This window comes from Mesoplodon bidens, assembly GCF_964165515.1.
Source record: "Mesoplodon bidens genome assembly, chromosome: 5".
Taxonomy (NCBI): Eukaryota; Metazoa; Chordata; class Mammalia; order Artiodactyla; family Ziphiidae; genus Mesoplodon; species Mesoplodon bidens.
Window position 1 is genome coordinate 142,481,122 of NC_138161.1, and position 22,518 is coordinate 142,503,639.

The 22,518-nt window shown below is 41.3% G+C and overlaps 1 protein-coding gene across 1 annotated transcript in view; it reads right to left on the minus strand.

Annotated features, from left to right (window-relative positions):
* The window catches only part of SLC35G2 (solute carrier family 35 member G2), a gene marked incomplete at its 3' end in the record, with an annotated part of 31,667 nt that extends 14,206 nt beyond the window's left edge, over positions 1 to 17,461 (minus strand). Inside the window, exon 1 of the mRNA XM_081234916.1 lies at positions 17,384 to 17,461. The remainder of the gene's footprint in view (positions 1 to 17,383) is intronic.
* Between the last annotated feature and the right edge of the window lie 5,057 nt (positions 17,462 to 22,518).

The following is a 22,518-nucleotide window of genomic DNA, read 5'->3' on the forward strand; positions in this document are numbered from 1 at the left end:
TTAGGGTGAGCAGTTTGGCTATTAAGAGAATGTGTGTATTTAGCTTCTCTGCCTCTGGCTCTATTTATGCTGCTAAGTCTCCCATATTTCCTTTAATATTAAATTCCTCAGGCATAACTGGAGCTGTTCTTTAAATAAAGTTTATCTACTTTTCTTAATTAAACTATTATCAACCAGTTAAGAAGGGTGTGGTGATACATGTCTTTCAGCATCACTAGGCTGAACTTCAGTTGCTATTTCCCTGCTTCCCAGAGCATGTCTCATAGCTTGGCCCAGTCAAGTGAGTCCCACCAACAAGACCACAGCAGTTCCTCATCAGGGTTCCCTGGGCTTGCTCAGGACAATCTTGACTGAGAAGCTATTTACCACCATCAGCCCTTTAGAAAAAAAAACATTTTGTTTATTCCTATTACAAAAGCAATATATGTTTATTGTAGAAAATTGAGAAACATGAGAAAGCAAAGAAAATAACAACTCATAATCCTACCACACAGAGATAACTACTGACCCTTCCAGGTCTTTTTCTACTTGTGAACATTGTTTTCCCCCAAAATGGTATCAAACGCTATATCCTATTTTATAACTTCCCCTTTACTTATCAATGCATTGTACACATTTTTCCATGTCATTAAATATTCTACAACATCATTTTTAATGGCTAGTTAATATGGATCCAATACTGGGTTCTGAACACAACAGGTCAATCATTAACTTCAGCTTTCTGAGAGTTGAAAGGTAAATGGGATGACCAGCTGCCACCAATCCTTTACACAGGGGTAGATCCATAACCATCACAGGAAGAGTCACATATGTGAAAAGGTACACATAACAATGTTGACATTTTCCCTGAATGTAAATAAGGAAACAGTTTTTGATGGCCAGGGGAAGATTGTGAAAGAATAAATAAGAGATAAGTCAAGAGGATTCATGTTTCCTCTTTGCTCTCTGTTCAGACGTCATCTACAGAGAGAAACTAGCTGAGACCAATAGTAAGATAAAGTGTGTCTTCATTCATTTCTTGTGTTTATTTAGGATCAATACACTGTTTGGTTTTGAAAGGATTTGAGGCAACCATTCAACTAGAGTTAAAGGAAAAATGAAACCACAGGAAATACCAAGCACAGATGCCTCGAAGTACCTGGGAAGTACTCTTTTGGATTGTTTCGTCCTGAATATGGCTCTAGATTCTCTAATTATAAGGATAGCTATGATTATTTAGCCTCTATTCTGTGACAGGCATATATTAAGAACTTTATTTTATCATTTAAAGGTCAAAACAACTCTGTGAAGTAGGTATTATAATCTCCATCTTAGATATGAGGAAATAGGTTCTGAGAGATTGGGTAACTTGCCAGTTAGTGGGTGACATAACTAATTAATGGTAGAGACAAGATTCAGGTCCAGGTCTGCCTTCCCAAGCCCTTTCTTCCATACTACTCTGCAAAGTAACCATCCATGGTAGGCAGAATAATGCCCCCCACGCCCCACCAAGATGTCCACATCCTAATTCCCAGAACATTACCTTATATGACAAAGGGGAATTAAGATTGCAGATGGAGTTAAGGCTGTTAATCAACTGACCTTAAAATAGGGAGACCATCCTGGATTATCTGGTTGGGCCCAATGTAATCACAAGGACCCTTAAAAGTGGAAAACGGAGACAGAGAAGATGTGACAACAGAAGCAAAGTCAGAGTGACGCAGTGTGAGGACTCAGCCTGCTGTTGCTGGCATTGAGGATAGAAGGGAATCGTGAGTCGAGGGATGTGGGCAGCCTCTAGAAGCTGGAAAAGGCAAGGAAGTGGGTCCTTCCCTGGAATGTCCAGAAAGGAATACACCCTGCCAACACCTTGGTTTTAGCCCGCTGATACCCCAAACTGGACCTCTGACTTACAGAACTGCAAGATAATAAATTCATGTTGTTTTAAGCCACCAAGTTGGTGGTAATTTGTTACAGCAGCAAACAGAAAACTCAGACACCAACATTTTGTGAATGTCTAAAGATCAGATTTGTATTCTTAGAGAAAAGATCCAAACACTTAGTACTGGTGTGGAAAAGAACTGCCTGCATGTAAACCATGATTTTCCCCAGAAAAGAATTGTTGATCTTCTTAAGATCTAGAAAAGTGTTGAATGAGACTACAAAGTTCTGGGTCAAGTGACATGGACAAGATTATTTTAGCCTGACATAGGAAATATTTGCTGTCTGCTTACCCCTGTGATACTATTTGAGACATCTGCTTTTAAGAACCACATTCTCATGGATCATCTAGAAATAAAGTGAATTATAAAACACCTCTCAAGAGCTGAGTAAACTGCCCTGTTGGATGTAGTCATTAAATACTGAATCAGAACTTTGGTTGGATACCACCAGATAGGACTTTGGATTAATAACCAATGCTGGGGGACTTCCCTGGTGGCGCAGTGATTAAGAATCCACCTGCCAATGCAGGGGACATGGGTTCAATCCCTGGTCTGGGAAGATCCCACATGCCGCAGGACAACTAAGCCCACGTGCCACAACTACTGAGCCTGCACTCTAGAGCCCGCGAGCCACAACTACTGAGCCCATGTGCCACAACTACTGAATCCCACGTACCTAGAGCCCATGCTCCACAACAAGAGAAGCCCGCACACTGCAATGAAGAGTAGCCCCCACTCGCCATGACTAGCGAAAGCCCACGCACAGCAATGAAGACCCAACACAGACAAAAATAAAATAAATAAATAAATATATATATATATATATATACAAGTAACCAATGCTGGACAACAGGTCTAACCAATTCTTGACGCAGCAGATTTGAGCTTGAATTCTACCTCTATCACTTTCTGCCTGTGCATGTATCATGTAACCTTTCTAAACATCAGTTTCTTCATTTGTAAGATGGGCTGATATTACTACCTTGGAAAGGTTATTACTAAGGACTTAATGAAAAGATGGATCAAAAGCATCTAGAACAATACCTGGCACATAGCAGGTACTCAATAACTACTAGCTTGCTTCCTTCATGTTAGTCAAGTACTGTGAAGATTTTGTTACTAGTATAGAAGAAATGCTTATTTTCCTCCCTGATCTGTTTCTATAGCAAGAAGGCTTACTTATAGTTTATAAATTGCTAAATTTGGAACTTTTTTAAAGGATGAAACAATGCCCTCTAGGAAATGTGCCTGGAGGCACAGATTAAAATCTGCTCCTCCAGCCCTTCCAATGATTTGAGAGACTTCTGATTCCTTGTATTCTATCTCTTCCTGATTGAAAGAGCCAGAGTGATTTTTGTTATCTGTAACTAAACCTTGCCAGATACACAGATGCACTGTGTATTACACCATGTGATATGTAAAATTGAATCCCACCAGTCAAGGAACCTCTCCTGCCTATTCTGCTTTTAACAATATTATTTTAATACAGATGCCAATAAAGCATTAATATTTTGAAATTTATGGAAGAGTATTCATTCACACATAATGCCAGTCTAATGAACCAAAGACTGAAGATAATGCTGGTGATCCCTTCCAATAGTCTTAAATTGCTATTAATTCTTTTCTTGATGGGACAGGGTGGTGAACAACAGTAATTCATAGTAGACAATTTGCTTACATTTTGTTCCTCATGTGGTTATTGTTTCAGAAAAATAGCCTAAAATTTATCAAGAAACTTAGAATAGATTTTTGAAAGAATCAACCAGGATTGGTTGGTAGTCTGGAGTAATAATAACATAAGATTTTCATAAAGATGGGTAGACAGCAGCTTGAGCTCATACTGAAGAAATACATGTCAACTGTAAATAACTTAGGACTGCTAATTAAGACAGAATCCAAATAATTCCTTCAAGCCATCTTCTACTAGAAACCTTTTAAGTTTTATGTGATTACTTAGATAGTTCTCTGGAAATGCAACTATCAAGGCAAGTTTATTATAACTTCCTTATACATTCTGTCTACTCAAATCTTCATCTAGGCCCAGCTAGAAAACCAAGCCAAGGGACAAGTATTAAAAGTCACTCAGACCTCTGATTTTTTTAAAGTGCTATTTCTGAGAAGACTCAGAGCCACAGAGAAGTCAGGAGCCATCACAGTATGACTCCATCTCCTCCCACATCCATGCTGGGCAGGACTTTTCAGCACATCCCAAGTTTTCTGGTTTTTGCAACAGCCCAGGGTAGCTCCTTAAATCTGCCATGCCTACTCTCTCAACAGATCTAGGCACTACCTAAAGGGAGTTTGCCAAGTCACAATCTCCTTTGTGGTCTGTGAGTTCCACGAAGGCAAGAGAGTTCTCATCCATATTTGTATTCTGAGCACACAGAGCACACTTAACAAATATTGAACAAAACTAAAGCCTCAGTCCTGAACTGCATTCTACAACTGTTCCTTGAACCCTGTCCCATCCTGCTATCAGTTATCACAAGCTCTGCTGTTCATTCTCCCATTTCTGTCCTGGTTTCACCTTTGAGATTGTCCTCACACTGTTATCTTTGCTGCTTGGCTGCAATTCTGAGTCTCTGTGCTAGAGATATTGGTTCCAGAACCCTGAGGAAGCCTTCTCCTGGTTTGGCCTGCCACTGGACTCTATGCTGGCCCAGGATTGTCACAGCAGCCCAGCCAAGATATATCTGGGAGAGGGGTCAGCATCCCTGCAAACTTCTTGGATTGAGACAACTTTCATCCGAGCTACATTATTGAAGAATTTTCAATCCAAAAATAGGAAAGCCCTTCAACCCCATTCCTCATGCCTCCTTGTCTTGTGAAAGAGATCCTTAACCACCCACCAAGAAAGAAATAAGGAAACGGCAATGAAATCAGACTGAGTGAACAGAGGGAGTAGGGGTATTCACGGAAAGGCTGGCATTGAGCATTTGGAATTTAAAAGACCAAAACAAGTCTTGGTTTTACCTTTTTTTTTTTTTTTTTCTATTTTCAAAATGTTTCGGTGGCTAAAATAAGTTATACTTTGAATTCACTTAAGAGCAATGAATGTTAATATATTAGAAGTTACTTCATGAAATAAGGACAATGTCTTTACTTCAAAATACTCCAAAGTAGTCATCTGAATATTTGACAGAAATATTATATTTTATTAATCCTGTGTTTAAATGATTGCTTAATTACTTAGTATTTTCATTTACACTAGCCAGAAGTGATTACTTTCCACATTTTAGATTTTTCAGAGTAAAAATGATACAATCTTAGACTGGACTTTAAATTGGTTATAAACTGGATTTTTTCACACATAATTTGTGATTATAACTGATGGTAGCTACTCTTAGGTATTTATCCCAAAAATGTTACATTGGGTGTCCTTGGGGATGAATTTTGATCTTTATATTCACATTGTTGGCCAGTAATAAACTGACATTTGGCCTAAAAATTTGTAGGATATGTAATCCTTCACTCTATCCATGCGCTTCTTGCTCTTGAGAAAAAATAATTTACTCTGGGAGTCTGAGGGATAGCTAGCTTCTTGCATTGTGGAATCTGATTTTGGTGCTCTGACCCTGATAGTCCAGCTCTTCACTAGGGCTCACTTTTGTATTACTGTAGCAACAGCTAGCTTTTGTTTCCATAGTCAATGACTGCATCTCCTGATGCTGCCAACCGTCTCTCAAATTCACCTTCTTACTTAGAAGAAACAGGGGAGGAATGTGGATGAACCAGTCTAAATCCATCATCATTGCTGTATTTTGCTGGTGACAGGTCCGTGGTGACATCCTGTGTGAGGATCACTCCCTGTGCTAACAGATGCACAACAGCACCAGAACGGTATGACAGCTCACTCACTCCAGGTGAGAAGAGGTTCGGGGCACACTAGGCTGAATGATAAACTCCTCAGCATGCTAGCTAACCTCGCTTAGAGGAGGGATACTTAGGTGAGAAAGAATCCTTATTCTGGGCTGAATAGCAGAAGCTGCCCAAGTGGATGTGGGTCAAGGCTCCTTAGATGGAGCTGAGATAGGCTGAAGTTGGGGTCGTGGCTGGGTGAGCTGGGGATGAAGGCTGCTTCGCTGAACTAAGAAGGGCAATGGATACCGGATTCCAGAGTAGGCCAGGCCGGGAGGAACAAGGTAGAATGTGGTCTAAGTGAGCTAAGAAGGATTGTGCTATGCTGGGCTATGGGAGAATGAGAGCAAGGCCTCAGGACGTTGCTGGGCTGTGTCAGTCTGGGTTATAGGAGAGGAAAGAATTACAGCTAAAGGACTTGGAGATGAGGTGAGGTAAGGAGAGAGATCAGACGGGATGCGTATGGGGTCGGGGAGAGGCAGGAAGTAGTAGTGGAGAGATGCACCAAACAGGAGGCCTAGCACAAGTTTGAGCTGGAGACTCAGCTGACAGTTCTAGGGCAGGAGGTTAGGAAAGGGACAGCCAGGGACTCCCAGCTGTGCAGGAGCTGCTAGGAGTCAACAGCTCGCTCTGGGAAGGACAAAGAATGAGAAAAAAGAAATCATTACATTTGTAGGAGCATAACGTGGGAAAGGGGGGTAGGGATGAGAGTTATCATTCTGCTTAGAGCTGGCCTAAATATTCTATGTTACCATCACCTTGGAAGTTCTGGGCATGTTAGTTGCTGTGTAGGCAAAATTGGAGAAGGCTGTCTCCTCTGTACTCAATTGTGGCTAATGACTTTAGTAGACTCTAATGAACCGCGCATACCAGGAAAGGAAAAGGTTAACTGAGATTGAAAAAAAGCCTTATGTGGAAGTTTTCAGAGAAGTAGGTTGACTTGGCTTGTGTGAAGGTGATGATGCCTGATTTGGAAAAGAGCAATTTATGTTGTACCGTTTTAAAATCCATTCTGGCACACTGTGATGAATGTGTTGGCTGGCAGCTAAGAACTTGCTGAAATGCAAGAGTCTTTCACCGTTTATAATCGACACTTCCCCTTCCAGGAAAGAGCCTTTCTCATCTCTGAAGCAGTGGACTTATCAATTTGCATAAAATATGCCAGTCTCATTGAACATATATTTATCATCTACCACTTACTTTCCTACTGTCTTTTTTTTAAAAAAGCAGAATTAGTTTACAGTGAATCAGCATCTTTAAATTCAGCTGTGCTGGGTGAATCTGTCAAAAGTGGCAGGAAGTCATCGCTAGAAGGGGGAGGGGAAGGAATAAAATGATCCTTTTCTGTTTCCACGATCTTTTTTGTATGTATCTAAGTGGTTAAATCACCAATTAGGTTAGATGCTAATTAAATATAAAACAGATTACAGCGCTGTTCTGATATCTTGTTAAAGTTGTACTTATTGGTTGTTTATTCTTTACCTAATTCTCACTAGAGAGGATCAAATAGCCCAGCTGAGTTCAAAGAAGGCTGCCAACCCCCCAGGTCTTACACCAGTCCCTGAACAAAAAAGGAACACCCAGGATCAACAGCCTACTCTCAAATCCCTCAAATACTACATATACCACCTGCTCACATTTGCCCTGTTCTTGCTGCTGTTTATCCATGAAAAAGCCAAGCCCGAATTTTCTCGAGGCCAAGATTTATGAAAATGCCAAATGAATCACTTCAAAATTTTACACATTTGGTTTCATTTAATCATAACTGATTCTTCACACTGTAGACACCACTCACATCTCAAATTTTATTAAACTCAAATAACGTAAAGAAATTGAAAAATGGTGAACAGATGGCATCTTGTTTCAGACCAAACCATAAGTCAGATTTTGAACAAAACTCGACAACATCTGGTTGCGTAAGTGGCATACCTAGATTTATTAAAGTCGTTCCACTCCTTTAATGCCATTTAGAGAATACACACAAATATATAATGCTACTGCAAAGCTGAAAAGAGACTTTATAAAGTCCCATCACTGGCAGGGACATTGTATATGAAGGAAAAGCACAGTATAATCCATCCCATCAAGAGTTAATTTTATCAGCAACATGTACCAAAATTTAAAATGTGTGAACTCTTTGACCCAGCAATGCCATTTCCAGGAATATATCCTAAGGAGATCACTAGTAAAGTACATAAAGATGGCAAGCAATGATACTCATCATGGTTTTATTTACACAATGAAAAACTGGAAATAACCTAATTGTCCTTTAATGAGGGACCTGTTAAATAAAAACATCAATGCAATATTATGCAGTCATCAAAAAAGATACTATATATGTATATATATTGACATTAAAAAACCTTCATGTCACATTGCTAAGAAAAAGGGTATAAAAGAATATTCATGGTATGTCTTTATATAAAACAATTTATATCTATACTTATAGATGGTGAAATTTCAATTATTCAGCCCTTTCTTCTTTTTACTTTTTAGTTTAATTTTCCACATAAGCATGCATTTACTTTAAAATCCAGGAAAAAATCAAGCTATTTTCATTAGAGGAAAAAAAGTCATTACTCGGTATTTCAGTTAGACAAAAAGTCACCCAGGGCTTCCCTGGTGGCGCAGTGGTTGAGAGTCCGCCTGCCGATGCAGGGGACACGGGTTCGTGCCTCGGTCTGGGAAGATCCCACATGCCGCAGAGCGGCTGGGCCCGTGAGCCATGGCTGCTGAGCCTGCGCGTCCGGAGCCTGTGCTCTGCAAGGGGAGAGGCCACAACAGTGAGAGGCCCGCCTACCGCAAAAAAAAAAAAAAAAAAGTCACCCAGGAAGCCAAATGTAGCTCTTACATTTCTGTGCCTTCTGTTGCAAAGAAAATTGTGGATAAACAGACCATATTACAGAGAGAAACTGGATGGATGGTGTCTAGAACCCAAACCAAAATAGAGGTGAAATACTACATAAACTAAGGAGGATGCCTTTATTATACATAGTGTTTGAAAGAATTAATTCATTGCGCACGTGTGCGTGCATTACTATATTTTCAGGACTAACAAAAAAAATAGTATGGATTCTAAATGGCAGCAAAGAATATAATCATCATTGGGTTTTCTTACATAAGTTACCACTCTATAAATCTCTGTGTTAATGTGGAAAAATCTGACCTGAACAGATGGACCTCATGCTGTTTTCTAAAACATGAGCAGATTTCTGATCTTCTGGACCAGGAAATGGAGTCAGCACTAAAACAGCAGACACCATCATCCATCTCCTAGAATTTCAATTTAAGGAGCTGCTAATAAAAGCAATATTTCCTCTTTAAAAATAATAGCACAGTGATATGTTTCTGTCCTAACGGAATGTGCTCTTGATATAGTACCAACGTAGTGGAGATTTGTTGCAATGGAGGTGCTGGCTGACTGATCACTGAACTGCACCAATTTTGGAGAATCCCCTCACTGTCATTCTTGGCAGGTAGCATCATTTGGCAGCTTCCATCCTTCATTCTCCAAGTTTCTCATGGAAGGCACAGTCCTCAGGGCTGCCACTCTGCCTGGTTAAATCTTCATCCCATTAGCCCAAGGGCCCCCTTTCCTTGAGCATCTTCACAGGAGCAGTTTCACAATAGATACCCTTGGGCTTGAAGTCCCAATAAAGGGCTCTCAGTCAAGTAATTAGCAACTTTGCATTTTTCCCCCCAGCTCCACCACTTTCTAGCTGTGTAACTTAAGGCTGTGAGGAGGCTGGTGGAGGCAGCAAGACTGGGTCTGAGGAGGAATTGGGGCCAAGGGGATGGCCCACGAGGTCACGATATTGGTTATATAAAGGGAGAATGAGGAAATAGTTAAATACCCTGAAGATAATGGGAACCAGATTTCTTACCATCAGAGAAGGAAGATACAAACAGGAAAAGGGTGAAGACTAGAATGAGCACTGTGGTGTTGGAGTGCAGTTGAAGATATTAGAGTAAACACATTTTAATATAAATAGATGAATAGATATAGAAATAAATATAGATGTGCTTAAGAGTTTCCCGGTTCTGTCTGCTAAGATGGCCCTAAAGTAACAATACTCCAGTAGCAATGACCACACCTAGCACCCAGATCTTGCATTCTCTACTAAAAGGAAGCTGGGCTCTTTGGAAAAATAGCTTTTGAAATGACTGAAATCTTTGGGGCAGGAAAAGTACCAGATGAGCCTGGAACATCTTATACTAGAAAGTACTCTGATAATGGAGATGTCAAAACAACACAAGAAGCAGCTTGAATGGGATTCGAATGGCCAAATCTGTAACAATTTCAGCATCAAAGTCAATAATCGTTAATCACAGTAATGGGTTATAATCCACCTAATAGAATAGAAATCCACAATTCCAAACTAATGTAAATAAATGAATAAACAAACAAATAAATAAATAAGAGAAAACTCTCCCTTACAACAGAATACCAACTAGTAAAGGTCAAATGAATGTTGGAATTGGAAAAATTGCCATTTGGCAATCATCATAGTAATAATTTATTTGAGCAAGAACCATCATAAAATAAGTGACCGAAAGTTTGTTGAAGAATAGGATGTTTACATAGTCTCAAAGTGTCTCCCCACAAAATGCTTATAATTACAAAGGGAAAAATAACAACTTTACAGTGGAGAAGTTATCACCTTAACCAAGTCATCAAAGTTAACATCAGCAGCAAAAAGACAAATCAATATTGTAGCCCTTAATAAGATCCACTGAAAAAAACACAGTATTGCTTCTATCATTTTCCTGACAAAAATGTATAACTATGCCAAAAATGTGTAACGTGCATCAGACAAACCTAAATGAGGAGCATTCTACAAAATTAATGGCCTGAACTTTCAAAAATGTCAAGGTCACTAAAGACAAGGAAGAAATGAGGAACTGTCACAAATTAAAGATTAAAGGGACAGGACAACTAAATGCAATTCATAACCCTGGATTTAACTCTAGACGAGAAATAAAAAACATTTTTCCAAAGAGGAAATTATTGGGGGAAATGGCATATATTGAATGAGGTCTGTGGATTCAGTGGCAGAATTATATCAATCTTAAGTTCCTCATTTTGGTGATAATTCTGTGGTTATGCAGGAGGGTGTCTTGTCTTTAAGGAAGACTACTTAAGTGTAGTCTTCCTACTTAGGGCTAATTAGGCATCACATCTGCAGCTTATTATCAACTGGTTCAGAAAAAAAGAGAAAGTATATGAATGAATGACAAAGCAAGCATTGTAAAATGTTTATAATTGGAGAACTTGGGATGAAGTATGTATGAGAATTACCCTTCACCCCAAGGGTTCATTGGACTATGCGTGCAAGTTTTCTGTAAGTTTGAAATTATTTCTAAATAAAATATGAAAAAATATACTGGGGATAACAGAATCTACCTAGATTTTTTTGGGAGAAGTACACAAGTTAGTATGTGTGAGGTGCTTAAAGCAGAGCTAGGTATATAGTAAATGCTAAATAAATGTTAGCGATGATGGTGATAGTGGTAATGAAGTCCTGAACTTTACATCACAACTCATCTGAATCAGGACAAGTTGACTCTGGTTCACCTATTTGTTTTCTCTTTTTAGATTCAATTTAGAAGTTGAAAAAAATATTTATTTACATTTGAGATGCTAACAACATTACTAAACTTGTTTACCGTAGCTTAAGCACACAGTGTTCATGTAGAACAATATTTTATAAACTGCTGTCCTCAAGAAAAAAGGATGTCAGCAGTATGTTTTAAATAATCAAGATCTCAAAATTTTCATCCTTCATTAATTTAGGCAATGTGATAATAATGAGATTATATGATAAGTACATACATATATATATATTTCTTGATCCAAATACAGTATATACATTAACATGTATATATTTACTGTAGGGTAACTATACACAATATTATAATAATATGCACAGAATTAAAGACCATGAAAGTTGAAAAAGGCTGTGGAGTGCATCTACTCCAATCTCTTTGAAAGTAACTCTAGCATCTACAGCAACCCCAACAAATAGTACAGTTTCCATGTGAACTTACAGTCGCAGAAAACTTATTCCTTCTCAAGGCAGCCACCTGGGAGTCATTCTGAGTGTTAGAAAATTCTTTTTTAACATTGAGTCAAAAATCTCTCTCTATGTAATCTCCAGAGTCTGTTCCTACATATTTGCTCTGGGATCACTAATTAATTCCCTCTTCCACATGACATTTCAGTATCAGGAGCTACTATTTCCTACCCTCCCCATCCCAGGTCTCCTATCATGAGTTTTCTCTTCTCCAAACTGAAAATCTTCTCTTTCTCAATTATTCCACGTGTAATCGTGGTTTTCATCTTACCACCTTAACCATTCTTCTCTGAACGTATACCAGTTTCTATGATCTCTCCTAGTCAGGAGATCCTGATTCTATGAGGGCAGCCTGAGACCACACCAGCTATTCTGGCAGCCTCATGCATTTATGTTTATTCCTTCACTTGGTCAATATTTACTAGGTGCCTATGATGTGGAAGGCACTGTGCTAAGATAGTATGAGAGATAAAATTAAGAAAACAAGTGGTGCAGTGGTTAAGAATCCGCCTGCCAATGCAGGGGACACGGGTTCCAGCCCTGGTCCGGGAAGATCCCACATGCCACGGAGCAGCTAAGCCCTTGCGCCACAACTACTGAGCCTGCGCTCTAGAGACCGTGAGACACAACTATTGAGCCCACGTGCCACAACTACTGAAGCCCGTGCTCCACAACAAGAGAAGCCACCACAATGAGAAGCCCGCACAGTGCAGTGAAAAGTAGCCCCCGTTCACTGCAACTAGAGAAAGCCCATGTGCAGCAATGAAGACCCAATGCAGCCAGAAATAATTAATTAATTTTTAAATTTTTTAAAAAACAGACAATGGTAATAAAAGATAACTTTAAAAAAAATCAAGAAAACATACGCTTTCTCTTAAAGAACTTACATGTTCATTTTGGAGAAAAGAAATATGCTAACAAGTACCACAAAACAGACACAACAAGTGCTATGCATGTTAAAGGAAGTTATACAATTAAATATATATTTGCTTTAACATCAGAGTACTAGAGAACAAAGCAAAAGTAATGACAATTTCACACTAGACCTATTTTGGTTTGGGATAGCATGAGAACCAGTAAAAAGCAGCAGCTTGGGATTTAAGCAACATTAAGAGAGAAATTTCCAGATTAGGAGAATTATTCACAGATTCAGAAGACACAAAGAGTTCATAGTTTTACCCTTAAGAGCTCTGACAATGGGATCAATAATCACTTGTCCAGAGTGATTTACATGCAACTTTATAGAAAGGCAAGAAAATAAATAGACTAGACTACTATGCACCAGGCTTATACCAAGGGCTCAATGTGTATTATTTTACTTAATCCCACAACAACCCCAACAAGGCAGGCACTAATATCAGTCCCTCTTTAAAAAGAAAAAAAATTAAGTGAAGATCAGCAAGCTTCAGTAAGTTGCCCAAGCTTACAAGGAGCTTACTATGGCAGTCAGCCTTCAAATCCAGACTGTCAGCTTCCAGTCCAACTTGGGGCCATCAACTACTTGCTACCCAACAAAGCAATATCTGGCAAATTCCCAACCACGTCCCCACAAACTTCCAGGCGAACTACTTGGAGAAGGCTCTCACTAAACAATCTGTTCCTCCTCTGGGCTCAAGAACAATTTCTACAGGACTCTGTTACAGTCCTTGATACAAGGTATCAATGTGAATTGTGTATGTAACACAAACCCCTGATAAAATGTTCCTGCTCCAAGAACAGAGATTGTGTCCTTATCTTCTTCTTGGAATCCCCAGGCCCTAGGGCATTGCCAGACTCAACAAATGCTAGGAGAATGGCATAGCTGGCCCACTTTGAAGAAAGTCACCCTTTTAACCAGAGACCTCTAATTCTGGGTCTAATTAGTTGTGGTGCAGAGCTTTGGTTGCCACAATGCTGCAACCTAACTCTATCTTCTGTCTCTTAACTCTAACTAAATTAAGGGAATCTGGGAGTTCCCTGGCAGTCCAGTGGTTAGGACTCCACGTTTCCATTGCAGTGGGCACAGGTTTGATCCCTGGTCAGGGAACTAAGATAATGCAAGCCTCATGGTGCAGCCAATAAAATAAAATGATTTTTTTTATAAAAGGGAAGGGGAAAGATATATTTGACTACATAAAAACTGAAATTTTCTATACAGCAGAAAATATCATAACGTTTAAAAATAAAAATTCAAGAAAAAATTGCAACATGTAACAGAGTCTTCAGTATGCAAAGAGTTTTTACAAATAAGAAAAAGAATATAAGCACACCAACAGAAAAATAAGGATATGAGCTGGAAACTCACAAAACAAAAATAAGTATGACCAATAAATATATAAAAAGATGCTCTTTACTGCCTATCCAATTGGAAGAAAACCCTGATTTTGGTGATAGTGTGGGGATACTGACATTCTAATTCAGTGTTTATGCTGGTATATAGGTACATCTTTTCTGTAGCACAATCTAGAAATAGTGTTCTTCCAACAAATATTTCTTGAATACACATATATCTGACACTGTGTAGATACTGAGAACATAGTAAAGAATAAAGCACACAAGGGAGGAGATAGGAAATAATTGAACAAATAAATAAACAAATCAATGTATCAAAAAATAAAATGTACATATCCATTGAACCATCAATTTCACTTCTAGGATTTTTTTTCTAAGAAAATAAATAAGTGCACAAATGTTTGTTCAAAGATATTATTTGAAGAACTGTCTAATAACAGCAAAAATTGGAAATAAATAAATGTTCATTATTATAAGATTGCTTAAACAAATTATGTTCTGCCCACATAGTGCAATATTATACAACACTTAATGATGATGACCTAGTTTTATATGCATTGGTTTGAAAGACATTAATGATAAATTACATAGTGAAAATGCAACCAACAGAAGATTGGTCCATTTAAAATGCATGTGTGTTCATCTAAGAGAAAACCTGTTAAAGTATGGAGGTTCCATAAAAAACTAAAAATAAAGTTACCATATGATCCAGCAATCCCACTCCTGGGCATATATCCAGAAAAAATGAAAGCTCTAATTCAAAAAGATACATGCACCCCAGTGTTCATAGAGGTACTATTTACAATAGGCAAGACATTGAAGCAACCTAACTGTCCATCAACAAATGAATGGATAAAGAAGATGTGAGATATATAGATATAGGTATAGAGATAGATAGATAGATAGATATACAAGGGAATATTACTCAGCCATAAAAAAGAATGAAACAATGTAATCTGTAGCAATATGGATGGACCTAGAGATTATCATACTAAGTGAAGTAAGTCAGACAAAGACAAATATTATATGATATCATTTACATGTGGAATCTAAAAAAACAATACAAATGAACTTAATTACAAAACAGAAACAGACACACAGACCTAGAAAACAAACTTATGGTTACCAAAGGGGAAGGGGGGGATAAATTGGAGTATGGGAGTAAGAAATGCACACGACCATCTGTAAAATAGATAAATAACAAGGATTTACTGAAGAGCACAGGGAACTATATTCAATATCTTGTAATAAACTATAATGGAAAAGAATCAGAAAAAAAGAATATAATGCATATATGTATAACGGAATCACTCTGCTGCACTCCTGAAACAAACACAATATGATAAATCAACTATGCTTCAATTTTTTAAAAATCTATTTACAATGGTTTTCTCTGGTTTTATGTATTTCTCTGTCACCTAAATTTCTTACAGTGAGCATACATTTTATGAGAGAAAAACCACAGATATTCAATGTTTTGAAAAGTATATATGTAATCTTTACAGAGTTCACAAACCATATCCCACCAGTATATTTGAAATTGTCAGCATTATGATACATCTTAGTCATATTTTCTTCAGATTATAACTTTCCATAAGATCGTTAGCTAGCTATTGTTCTGTATCAAATTTTTCATTAATTCTTTTTGTTTAAACTTCCTTTAGCAACATCTTTTTTGTACCAATATCAATTTTACATCTTTCTAGACTATCTTTGTTCTGGAATTAAAATATGTGTAAATACTTCGTTGCTCAGCAAAATACCAAACACTTCAGTTCACCTGTTCCCAAGGTTCTGTGACTTGGGAACAGTTGACTATGGAAGTTAATGGTTCTGCGGAGTTCAGAAACACTAAAGGTGTCCAAAAATAAAGATGGATTACACAAGAAGCTCTGGGGAAAATGTGTGACTTGCAGTGTGTGATGGCACTGAAAACCAATGAGTGTATTTACATGTGCGTAATGTTTGTGTGCATATACACATACATGCATCCTACATATGCTATGCATATGCATACGTGAGAGTTCATGTTTATGCTCACCCTGTGTCCTCCCATGTAGGTAAATCAAACCTGTTATGCATATGCTTTATCTGCACCCCCGGGCGAGCCACATTTGCCTTCACGTTATCTGCGGGAAACCAGCATCAACCCATCCGCAAAGGGTTTCAGTGTCGAGACAGGGAGCCGGCGCCACTCTGGCCACCTGCCTTGGAGAGCGGCTACTCAAAGGTGCGGAGTGGAACCGCAAGGCAGGCCGCCGCCCGGGAAGTAAGCTGATGAAGGAGCTTGAAGCACTTCAGCACCACGGACACGGGCAACCCCAATCGAGTCCTTTCGAGCCGTAAAGTCGGCGGAGACCGCCCGCCCCTTCCCCAGGCGCCCCCAGCCCTCTCCGCCTAGTGCATCACTATCTCCGGGCCCTCAATCGTCACCGAGACGCCAGCTTTCCATCCCGCTCCTCGCCAAGCCCGGCAAAAGCCTGGCCGGAGATGCGGGTCCGCGCAGCGCTCCCACTCGCCCTTCCTGCTGGCCCGCGCCTCCCTGCCATCCTCTTCTCTCTAAAGAGGCCAAACGGGCGCACGAGGCGTAGAAATTCTACGGCCCAGAGCCGGGTCGGGGGGGGTCCTGTTTTCCTCCCCGGAGGTGGGAAAGGCTGAGCGCACTTGCTCTGAGCCTCCACCCGCTACATTCGGCCGCGGCCTGGCCCTTCCTCCTTGCCCTCGCCTTTCGTTGGGGAAAGATTTCTCCAAACCGTTTAATCTCCGCGAAAATCTCAACCCATATAGACTGGCGTCCAAGAGTCAGAGACAGACAACAGAGTAAAGGCAAATACTCATTCTCGGCCCTATTTCTAAAACCATCCGGCATTCTTAAAAGTTTGTATTTGAAATTGATCCCATGGCGCCATAGGGACTCTCCCTTGTTTGGGTGGGCGCCTGGGCGAAAGGAAAGCAGTAGCTCCTGGCCTTTATCAGAGAGCCTGGGGAAGGACCCATACATGCGACGGTGGCAGGAAACGGGGGCGCACAGCTGATACTGACCCTACCGAACCCGTGTCCACGTTTTCCAAGAGAGCAGTGCCGGGAAGTGGGGGCCCCGCAGCAGCTCAGGCGTCGAGCAGAGCCTCCGCAAAGGCTTGTAAAGGGGGCGGGGCGCTTCGCCCAGGGCCCGGCCAACCCCAAAAGAGGGACTCGGCCTCTTAGGTGCCTCGGCTAAAAGCGAGTGTGTGGGGTTCGGGGTACTCTCCCACTCCTTACCGGTGGGGCGGCCCGGCAGGCAGGGTCAAGGTCCCAGTCCTCTGCTGCCGACCGGCTGCCGGGGCCCGGTTACCTGTGCGTCGCGGCGAGGAAGGAGCGCCCGGTGCTCCGGCCGGGGCTGCCCGCTGCCGCGCGCCTAGTCCAGCCTCTGAGCCCACTGAGGCCACCGCGCGCGCTTCGCCAGGAAAACCGCGGCAGGGGCGGCTGAGGCCGCCTGGCTGGGCAGGGAGAGCGGCGCCGCAGGCACGAACCCTGCGCCTGCGCTCTCCGCTGCTCCCCCTCGCTCCCCACCGGCAGGTGCCCAAGTGGAAGACCAAAGGGGAGCGCCGGGGATTTGTGCCCCTTACTCGCGCGGTGGGAGGGCCCAGGCGCCGCGAAAGTGCCTTCCGGCTTTAGCCTATGCCCTTCGAGAGACCCGGTCTGCCGGAGTGACATGGTTTTGAAGCAATCGCCGGTCTGCCGGAGTGACATGGTTTTCTGGAAGGGGGCAGGGAGGCAGCCTCAATCCATTTCCACCTGCCCCTTTGCGTTTAAAAGTCGCAAGTCGATTCCCTGATATTTAAAATATGTCTAGCATGAGTAAATCGTGGTCCGGGAAGGTCTTCGGGCATCCCCCGACTCCACCTGGCGTTTTACCGATGAGGTCTCTGGGGCAAGGGTCTTGACGCTGCAGATCTGGCTCCTGGACTGAGGTCTATATACCCCAGTCCCGTGCTGAATGAATACAGCTTCTTGGAAACAGGGTCACGAGGACAGGCAGGAAGGCCATCAGCACAGGCCAGGCAAGAACAGGTGAGGCCTGAACCAAGGTGCTAGCTGTAGGGAAAGATAGGAAGTGATTGCTGGTTTCTCCTCTGTCCTTCCAGATCCACTCACCACCCTGTTCTGTGACTCAGGACTGACTTTTATGGACGACATCAACTGTCCTCTGGCTTTGCCTGTTTTTGGCCAATGGGAGGCCTGTGCACGAGGGCCATCACAGGGCAGAATGTTGATCACAGGGCAGGATGTTATTCAGGACCTCTCCCCTCCATTCTCAGAGGGCCATTCTATTAGCAGTGGCTGCATTCTTTATCTGAACGCCATTACTCCAATCGTGTGGCCCTCTCCTACAGTTCATTCTTAGTCCTGTTTACCACTTGCTGCCCTTGCCCCTGCAGGCCTGGCTCCCAGATGTTTCCTTTAACCCTGCCCACACCTTTTTAAATAGTCTCTTCCTTAAATTCTCAACTATCCCCTGGATGTGCCATGCCATCTTTATCCCACCACCTTTTTCCTACCATTCCAGGACACTCTAATACTTCACTGTGGTTGGGAAGATTCATAAGAAAAAAAAAAAAAGGTGTCAAAGGAAGATGAGACTTTTGGGACTTCCTTGGTGGTCCGTGCTCCCAGTGCAGGGGGCCCTGGTCAGGGAACTAGATCCCGCATGCTGCAACTAAGAGCCTGCATGGTGCAATTAAACTATCCTGCATGCCCCAACTAAAGACCCTGCATGCTGCTACGAAGATTCCACATGCCACAACTAAGACCTGGTGCAGCCAAATAAATAAATAAGTAAATGTTGGAAGGAAGGAAGGAAGGAAGAAGGGACTTTTAAAAGGTGAGATGTCTCCCAGAGTCATCTTGATAGCGCCCAGGCTCCAGGCAGCCATCATGCTAGGTGATCTCCCCACCAAGTCCACCAGCCTGAGGGTATCAAACACAGTTTGAATAGACCCAAGAATGGGATTCAGACTACTCAGACTCAATGTGTTCCACAAAAGGGCTGGGGGTCATCTAAGTGCCCAGCACAATAGAACTTTTGGGTGCCTCTTGATGGGAAGAGACAATCTAGATCTTTATGGAGCAAGTGCTGGTGCTCTCCCAGCTGCAGCTGGGCTGCTTTTGAATGAGTTGATATCCTTAGGACACTTAAAAGAGTCTTGGGCACAGTGTCTGAAAAATGTGTTTATGAAGGAGCTGCTGAGTGACGCAGTTGTTGATGAGAGTCTCCGGCTGTTTCAGTAGAAAACCCAAAGAATGTTCCCAAAGAGGGAGGAAATAAAAGGCAATAGAGTGAGTAACGATTGCCCCTAGCACTCCATGTCAGCTGGGTCTGAATCCAAGGCCTGACCATCTCTCTGCCTTGTAAAAAAACGATCAAACTGGTTTAACGAGTTTAATTCTTTCCCCATCCCACCCCTTCAAAAACACACAGACAAAAACAAAACAAAACACCGAGGCACTATCTTGGCAAGACTTACACAAAGGTAACCCCAGGAGTAGCTGTTTGCAATCAGAATTAATATCTCCCCTATTTGTACTGAATACAAATGAGACCAGAACAGAAAATTAACAAGTATCTTTGGCCTTTCATCGTTTTGAAGAGGAAGGATCCTTTGTTTTTCAGAAAGCAACCTGGGCATGAATTGTGCCGATCTAAGTAAGGAGTAGGGGAACAGAAGCAAAAGGAGCCTCAGAAGGCCAGACTCATCCACAAAGCTCAGCTAGATTGTATGTTTCTCCTGGAGGAAGTGGGGGAGGAAAAGAGCCAGAAAAGTTTTGAGGATGGGAGTGAGAAAAATGAAGATGTACAGTGATCTGAGTCTGAGAGGTTTGAGACTAGAAATTTAGCACAGCTGCCATTCTGAATTATACTGCGAGACACTGAGAAACAGGAAGAAGGATTTTTAGATGTTTTGTTATGTGTAATAAGTGGAATTCTTCTTTTGCGCTGTAATATTGAGGACTCTTTCTGACAATTGTCAAAAATGCAAACTGATTTAACTGAAAAAAAATCTATAAATAGATAGCTTCAGGTATGGCTGGATCCAGGGTGCAAACACTGTCATCAGGATATGCTCACTCCTTCTCTCTCTGTGGACTTCAAAGTGTTTATTCTCATGTAGTGATTTTTCCCCACCTCCCCACCTTTCCCCAGTGTTGAAACTACATCATCCTTATAGCTAATCATTCCAGTAGAAACAAAGCACATATTTCCAAGTAGTTCCAATAAAATCTTATTACGTCTCATTAGCAAATTCTGGATCATATACCCAACCGTATGCTTTAGTCTGGGGACAAAGAATGAGGGAAGAGTCGTTCTCCAAAGAAAACTCAAGGTTCTATTATCAGGAAAAAAACCCATAAAGTGATGGGCAAATTTGGGTGTCACAAACTGTGATAACAATATGAAACAATTTCTAAGAATATACTGTTAAGATAGGAAATACACAAACAAACAACAACAAAAAAACAAGTACAGACCAGTGTGGAATGTAAGTTGTTGTTTGTGTAAAAGAGGGGGACTAGAGAATGAGAAATGGACAAACAGACCAATAGTCAGGTAGAAACATAGAAATGTATAGGGACATACAAATATACATGCCTAGACAGAATATCTCCAAAAGGATACACAAGAAAAAAAAAAAAGTGATGGGCAGATGAAAAAAGAACATGTCCATTACAGGTACCTCTCAAAGAAACTTCAGTTAAGATTTATACTGCTTTTCAATTTTTTAATACTAGAGTAGTGTTTCTTTTGAAAATGACATCATGTTGACATGGAGAGCAAGGCAGCTGAAATTCTTTCAACCTAAAAAATAAAGTGAAATGTTTTGCTCTTCCTACAGAAAGAGGTGCCAGAAAAGATTTTTTAAATATATTTTGTTTTGAGTTTCCATATACATACAGTCTTTATATGTAAGAGGCCTGTTTTCTGATCCCAAAAAATGATTCAAATTCCTCAAAGCCTGAAGAAGTTACTAGAGTTCCTGATTACCATTGTGAAAATACGTGTTTCCCCGTCAGCACCACCACCACTTCACTCTTGCAGTTAGACACAAAGCTCAGTTCTTGTAGCACTCTGGGCCAAACAACTAAGAATTGATTTGTATATCCACACAGGGAGGCACACAGTAACACCCCATTTTAGGAACATTCAGACTTTTATCAACCTCAAATACCTGGCACACCACAAATCTTGAAATAAGTGAGGCAACTTGCTGTCACAAAATTCAAGCACTTGTCTTAGTCTTCAAATTGTGTACAAAACAAAGGGCACCAACAATAAGCACAGTTATCTATTTTCCCCCAATCAATTCTTTCTTCATTATCATTTACTACTCTATTACCACATTTGCTCACTTCACCAATTACTAGTTCTGAGCTTCAGATTCCTTATCAGAAAAGGGGAAAATAATAACCTACTATACAGGGCTGTTATGAGGATTAAATTAACTAATACATGTAAAGGGCTTAGGACAGTGTTGGGCACCCAGTAAGCACTAAATTAATGTTTGCTATTATGATTACAGGGGCCCAAAAGTAAATCCCTCTAGATAAGTAAAACGAGTAAAAAGTCTGTATGGAGATCATGTCTGAATAGAATGCTGTATAAGGAGAGTAGCTGTTCATTCAGCTTCAGAGACCATAAGGAAATGTGAATCCAGTGTTGAAAGATATTCTGTTTTCTAAATATGGGGTAGAAATCTTGATTTTTTTTTTTTTTGATTCTTTCTGGGATGGATTTTTTTTTTTTTTTTTTTTTTTTTTTTTTTTTGGCTGCGTTGGGTCCTTGTTGCTGTGCAGGCTTTCTTTAGTTTTGGCGAGTTGGGGCTACTCTTCGTTGCGGTGCGCAGGCTTCTCATTGCAGTGGCTTCTCTTGTTTTGGAGCACGGGCTCTAGGCACACGGGCTTCAGTAGTTGTGGCACGCAGGCTCAGTAGTTGTGGCTCACGGACTCTAGAGCACAGGCTCAGTAGCTGTGGCACACGGGCTTAGTTGCTCCACAGCATGTGGGATCTTCCCGGACCAGGGCTCAAACCCATGTCCCCTGCATTGGCAGGCAGATTTTTTTTTTTTTTTTTTTTTTTTTTGCGGTATGCGGGCCTCTCACCATTGTGGCCTCTCCTGTTGCGGAGCACAGGCTCCGGATGCGCAGGCTCAGTGGCCGTGGCTCATGGGTCCAGCCACTCCGCGGCATGTGGGATCTTCCCGGACTGGGGCACAAACCCGTGTCCCCTGCATCGGCAGGCGGACTCTCAACCACTGTGCCACCAGGGAAGCCCAGCAGGCAGATTCTTAATCACTGCACCACCAGGGAAACCCTGGCTTGTGGGATCTTATTTCCCGGACCAAGGATCGAACCTGGGC